The sequence below is a fragment of the Petromyzon marinus genome, unplaced genomic scaffold (genome assembly GCF_048934315.1).
Source record: "Petromyzon marinus isolate PM22_M1 ecotype Great Lakes invasive population unplaced genomic scaffold, UKy_Petmar_22M1.pri1.0 PM_G_Scaffold_72, whole genome shotgun sequence".
NCBI lineage: Eukaryota > Metazoa > Chordata > Hyperoartia > Petromyzontiformes > Petromyzontidae > Petromyzon > Petromyzon marinus.
Genome location: NW_027423027.1, coordinates 286,460 through 292,459, shown reverse-complemented (window position 1 = coordinate 292,459; position 6,000 = coordinate 286,460). Strand labels below are relative to the sequence as shown.

Sequence of the window (6,000 nt, the reverse complement as noted above, 5' to 3'; positions counted from 1 at the left end):
GAGAGAGAGACGGGGAGAGAGAGATGGGGAGAGAGAGACACGGGGAGAGAGAGAGACACGGGGAGAGAGAGACATGGGGAGAGACAGACATGGGGAGAGAGAGACACGGGGAGAGAGAGACACGGGGGGAGAGAGAGACATGGGGAGAGAGAGAGACATGGGGAGAGAGAGAGACACGGGGAGAGAGAGACACGGGGAGAGAGAGACACGGGGAGAGAGAGAGACACGGGGAGAGAGAGACACGGGGAGAGAGAGAGAGACACGGCGAGAGAGAGACAGCGGCACCATCTGGAAGAGACACGGGGTGGTGAGACACGGGGAGAGAGAGAGACACGGGGAGAGAGAGACACGGGGAGAGAGAGACACACGGAGAGAGAGACACGTGGAGAGAGAGACACGGGGAGAGAGAGACACGGGGTGGTGAGACACGGGGAGAGAGAGACACGGGGAGAGAGAGACATGGGGAGAGAGAGAAACACGGAGAGAGAGACACGGGGAGAGAGAGACACGGGGAGAGAGAGACACGGGGAGAGAGAGACACGGGGAGAGAGAGACACGGGGAGAGAGAGAGAGACACGGCGAGAGAGAGACACGGGGAGAGAGAGAGACGTCCACGTGGTGTACGGTCTTACAGCACAGCTCAACAACTACAGCACTTAAATGACGTGGTGCACGGTCTTACAGCAATCCTCAACAACTACAGCACTTGAACCACGTGGTGCACGGTCTTACAGCACAGCTCAACAACTACAGCACTTAAACCACGTGGTGCACGGTCTTACAGCAAGCCTCAACAACTACAGCACTTAAACCACGTGGTGCACGGTCTTACAGCACAGCTCAACAACTACAGCACTTGAACTTTTTGGTGCACGGTCTTACAGCAAACCTCAACAACTACAGCACTTAAACCACGTGGCGCACGGTCTTACAGCACAGCTCAACAACTACAGCACTTAAACCACGTGGTGCACGGTCTTACAGCACAGCTCAACAACTACAGCACTAAACCACGTGCCGAACGGTCTTACAGCCAGCCTCAACAACTACAGCACTTGAACCACGTGTCGCACGGTCTTACAGCACAGCTCAACAACTACAGCACTTAAACCACGTGTCGCACGGTCTTACAACACAGCTCAACAACTACAGCACTTAAACCACGTGGCGCATGGTCTTACAGCAAGCCTCAACAACTACAGCACTTAAACCACGTGTCGCACGGTCTTACAGCACAGCTCAACAACTACAGCACTTAAACCACGTGGTGCATGGTCATACACCAAGCCTCAACAACTACAGCACTTAAACCACGTGGTGCACGGTCTTACAGCACAGCTTAACAACTACAGCACTTAAACCACGTGGCGCACGGTCTTACAGCAAGCCTCAACAACTACAGCACTTAAACCACGTGGTGCACGGTCTTACAGCACAGCTCAACAACTACAGCACTTAAACCACGTGGCGCACGGTCTTACAGCACAGCTCAACAACTACAGCACTTAAACCACGTGGTGCACGGTCTTACAGCAAGCCTCAACAACTACAGCACTTAAACCACGTGGCGCACGGTCTTACAGCACAGCTCAACAACTACAGCACTTAAACCACGTGGCGCAAGGTCTTACAGCAAGCCTCAACAACTACAGCACTTAAACCACGTGGCGCACGGTCTTACAACACAGCTCAACAACTACAGCACTTAAACCACGTGGTGCACGGTCTTACAGGAAGCCTCAACAACTACAGCACTTAAACCACGTGGTGCACGGTCTTACAGCAAGCCTCAACAACTACAGCACTTAAACCACGTGGCACACGGTCTTACAGCAAGCCTCAACAACTACAGCACTTAAACCACGTGGTGCACGGTCTTACAGCAAGCCTCAACAACTACAGCACTTGAACCACGTGGTGCACGGTCTTACAGCAAGCCTCAACAACAACAGCACTTAAACCACGTGGTGCACGGTCTTACAGCAAGCCTCAACAACTACAGCACTTAAACCACGTGGCGCACGATCTTACAGCACAGCTCAACAACTAGAGCACTTAAACAACGTGGTGCACGGTCTTACAGCAAGCCTCAACAACTACAGCACATGAACCACGTGGTGCACGGTCTTGCAGCAAGCCTCAACAACTACAGCACTTAAACCACGTGGTGCACCGTCTTACAGCACAGCTCAACAACTACAGCACTTAAACCACGTGGCGCACGGTCTTACAGCAAGCCTCAACAACTACAGCACTTAAACCACGTGGTGCACGGTCTTACAGCAAGCCTCAACAACTACAGCACTTAAACCACGTGGTGCACGGTCTTACAGCACAGCTCAACAACTACAGCACTTAAACCACGTGGTGCACGGTCTTACAACACAGCTCAACAACTACAGCACTTAAACCACGTGGTGCACGGTCTTACAGCAAGCCTCAACAACTACAGCACTTAAACCACGTGGCACACGGTCTTACAGCAAGCCTCAACAACTACAGCACTTGAACCACGTGTCGCACGGTCTTACAGCACAGCTCAACAACTACAGCACTTAAACCACGTGGCACACGGTCTTACAGCAAGCCTCAACAACTACAGCACTTGAACCACGTGTCGCACGGTCTTACAGCACAGCTCAACAACTACAGCACTTAAACCACGTGGTGCACGGTCTTACAGCAAGCCTCAACAACTACAGCACTTAAACCACGTGGTGCACGGTCTTACAGCACAGCTCAACAACTACAGCACTTAAACCACGTGGTGCACGGTCTTACAGCACAGCTCAACAACTACAGCACTTAAACCACGTGGTGCACTGTCTTACAGCAAGCCTCAACAACTACAGCACTTAAACCACGTGGCACACGGTCTTACAGCAAGCCTCAACAACTACAGCACTTGAACCACGTGTCGCACGGTCTTACAGCACAGCTCAACAACTACAGCACTTAAACCACGTGGCACACGGTCTTACAGCAAGCCTCAACAACTACAGCACTTGAACCACGTGTCGCACGGTCTTACAGCACAGCTCAACAACTACAGCACTTAAACCACGTGGTGCACGGTCTTACAACACAGCTCAACAACTACAGCACTTAAACCACGTGGTGCACGGTCTTACAGCAAGCCTCAACAACTACAGCACTTAAACCACGTGGCGCACGGTCGCTGTACCCATCCCAACAACAACAGGGTGCCCCCTGCCTCCTAGCACACGATGGGGTTACATTCGGGGCGGCCACGCTCTCAATCAAGGGGACATGTCACGCTCAAACCTATCGGCAAACCAGGCAGAGCAGCGAGCGGCACGGCAGGACTGCGAAAGCCACCGGGGAATGCGACATCAAACGCGATGCTGTCTATGCAAGAACGTCTAATGGAGAGAATCAACGCGTCCATTCGTAGGAAAGGTACCAAAATAGATTGTGTTATGTAATTATAGATGTATACTACAGCTCGATTATAATAGAACGTTAGAGGTGGTGGTGGGGGGGTAGTTGTCTGTATCGGCTGCTTGTGTCTCGCCACCGATCTGATGATGATGATGAGGATCGTGGTGGTGGTGGCGGCGGCGGCGGTAACAATCCTCAATGTTTGCGAGCATCAATCGAGTAGTGACAGAGTTGCCGCCAACCTGCCGGAATGAGTTGCTTCGTCGCAACGAGTGAACAGCGCCGTTCGTCGGCGTGGGCGCACCGTTCCACGTGGTGTGTTGTGTTGTTGTGTTGAACCTACCGGCTCGCTGCTGCGCATGCGCGAAAACGCCGTTGCCCCTGGCAACGCGCAGGCGCGAGTTGTTGCCCCTGGCAACGCGCAGACGCCGTCACCGCCGCAGCCGCAGGTGGGGGACGCCATTGCTCATTCGAAATGCAATTTTTTTTACACGCGACGCTGAGGTAAATTCATCAAAGTGTCACGTCCTCTTCTCTCCCCCTCCACCCCAATGTTGTGCACTTACTGTTATAGGCTCGGTAGATTCTAAAATTATGGCGATTAAATAGGATTATTGTAGCGCGGCATGGGGGGGGGGGGGGGGTAGCGGCCCAGGCCCCAGCCTCGGCCGGCCGGGGAATCTAGGCGAGACGGAGGCTTTGCACGGGGACTAGGCCTCGTCACGGCAAATCTGCCAGGGAGTACCTTGTGCAATAAAGTCGATACATATATACTGCTACTAGCGGGGAAATATATAAAAAAACGTCTGAAAACTTAAAAAACAACAACATACAAATTAAAAGATAACGAATTAATTTAGAATAAAATTAAAACCAGAGCGCGCCAAGAATCGATTCTTTAAATCGCGCAAAGGAATCGAAGGTTGTAGATTCCTTTAGAATCGGCCTATTCCCGTTCACAAAACTTGCTTGCATGTCGCCAAGTATGCTTAAACATTTAGAACAGACACACACACTCACACATTTACCTTTCACATTTAAGATACATCACGTCAGCATGTACTGCTGTCATCATAGCAGGTACCACCACAGTATGTACTGCTCTCATCATAGCAGGTACCACCACCACAGTATGTACTGCTGTAATCATAGCAGGTACCACCACAGTATGTACTGCTGTCATCATAGCAGGTACCACCACAGTATGTACTGCTCTCATCATAGCAGGTACCACCACAGTATGTACTGCTGTCTTCATAGCAGGTACCACCACAGTATGTACTGCTGTAATCATAGCAGGTACCACCACAATATGTACTGCTGTCTTCATAGCAGGTACCACCACAGTATGTACTGCTGTCATCATAGCAGGTGCCACCACAGTGTGTACTGCTGTAATTATAGCAGGTACCACCACCACAGTATGTACTGCTGTAATCATAGCAGGTACCACCACCACAGTATGTAATTCTGTAATCATAGCAGGTACCACCACCACAGTATGTACTGCTCTCATCATAGCAGGTACCACCACCACAGTGTGTACAGCTGTAATCATAGCAGGTACCACCACCACAGTATGTACTTCTGTCATCATAGCAGGTACCACCACCACAGTATGTACTTCTGTAATCATAGCAGGTACCACCACCACAGTATGTAATTCTGTAATCATAGCAGGTACCACCACCACAGTATGTAATTCTGTAATCATAGCAGGTACCACCACCACAGTATGAACTGCTGTCATCATAGCAGGTACCACCACACAGTATGTACTGCTGTCATCATAGCAGGTACCACCACCACAGTATGTCATTCTGTAATCATAGCAGGTACCACCACAGTATGTACTTCTGTCATCATAGCAGGTACCACCACCACAGTATGTACTTCTGTAATCATAGCAGGTACCACCACCACAGTATGTAATTCTGTAATCATAGCAGGTACCACCACCACAGTATGTAATTCTGTAATCATAGCAGGTACCACCACCACAGTATGAACTGCTGTCATCATAGCAGGTACCACCACACAGTATGTACTGCTGTCATCATAGCAGGTACCACCACCACAGTATGTCATTCTGTAATCATAGCAGGTACCACCACAGTATGTACTGATGTCATCATAGCAGGTACCACCACAGTATGTACCGCTGTCATCATAGCAGGTACCACCACAGTATGTACTGCTGTCATCATAGCAGGTACCACCACAGTCAGTATGCACTGCTGTAATCATAGCAGGTACCACCACAGTATGTACTGTTATCATTGCAGGTACCACCACAGTATGTACTGCTGTCTTCATAGCAGGTACCACCACAGTATGTACAGCTGTCATCATAGCAGGTACCACCACCACAGTATGTACTTCTGTCATCATAGCAGGTACCACCACCACCACCACAGTATGTACTGTTGTCATCATAGCAGGTACCACCACAGTATGTACTGCTGTAATAGCAGGTACCACCACCACAGTATGTACTGTTGTCATCATAGCAGGTACCACCACAGTATGTACTGCTCTCATCATAGCAGGTACCACCACCACAGTATGTACTTCTGTCATCATAGCAGGTACCACCAC

At 50.4% G+C, this 6,000-nt stretch overlaps 1 protein-coding gene across 1 annotated transcript in view; it reads left to right on the top strand.

Moving 5' to 3' along the window:
* The first annotated feature begins 3,842 nt into the window (after positions 1 to 3,842).
* LOC116937381 (E3 ubiquitin-protein ligase COP1-like) overlaps positions 3,843 to 6,000 on the top strand; it is a 63,178-nt gene continuing 61,020 nt past the window's right edge. The window contains exon 1 of the mRNA XM_076062820.1: positions 3,843 to 3,906. The gene's annotated coding sequence lies outside the window, so the exon portion shown is untranslated. The remainder of the gene's footprint in view (positions 3,907 to 6,000) is intronic.